This window comes from Lipotes vexillifer, unplaced genomic scaffold, assembly GCF_000442215.2.
Source record: "Lipotes vexillifer unplaced genomic scaffold, Lipotes_vexillifer_v1.1 scaffold295, whole genome shotgun sequence".
Classification (NCBI taxonomy): domain Eukaryota; kingdom Metazoa; phylum Chordata; class Mammalia; order Artiodactyla; family Lipotidae; genus Lipotes; species Lipotes vexillifer.
The window spans coordinates 873,011-873,879 of NW_006773247.1; positions in this window are offsets into that span (position 1 = coordinate 873,011).

Sequence of the window (869 nt, forward strand, 5' to 3'; positions counted from 1 at the left end):
TAGACTTCACTCTTCCTATTTTTGCTCTAGAAGGCTGCAAGAATGCTCAAGGACTTTCAATCTCTCTCTGTGAAAAGTTTAAAATTCTGGAAAAGACAATCCGATTGTCTTATTTTGAGTCAGTTTTCTACTTCTGGATCAAATGTTCTCTGCCAGACAGAAAGGGCCATACAAGGCAGACTTTGTCTCTGAAAGTCTATCCTAGGGATATCAGGTGCAGTTTTCAGAAAAAAATTGGGCAGGGATTGTTTGGAGCTAAGCAACCCCTTCAATAAAAAACCCTGCTGCAGTAACATTGTTTCTCTTTGTCTTTATACTATTAAGTAAATGTATATATTTAGTAGATAGGAACTTTGTTAATCAGTGCATCCACAATGAAGCTTTGTTTTGTCTCTTTATCTTTTCTTAGCTTTGAGGTAAGAAAATAAGTTTCCCAGGTGGGATGCTGAGCCTCCAAACATCAGTGCAGGCTTGCTTTGAGCTATTCCAAGCTCCATGAAATCTCAATCTAAAAAATTTTCAGAAGTTTGAAGAAAAAATTTCAACAGCTTAGAGATGTTTAAAGCTACTGCCTACATGAAAATATCGAATTTGTGAAGAATGACATAGAGATCCTTCATAATCTGACCTCAACATACACAAATATTCTGCCACCTCCAGTATGCCTCATGTTTCTGCCTTACTTTCTCTAAACACGGTCTGTACCCAGCTTTGTGTCTTACAGCCAACTCCTTCTAAAATGCTTTTTTCTCTTTCTTTTTCCTAAGAACTGCTGCTTGTCATTCATTAACCCACACAAAGTTAATTGTTTCCCATCCTCTGTGCTTTTAAAACACTATGGTAATCATTATTATAGATTGATCACATCC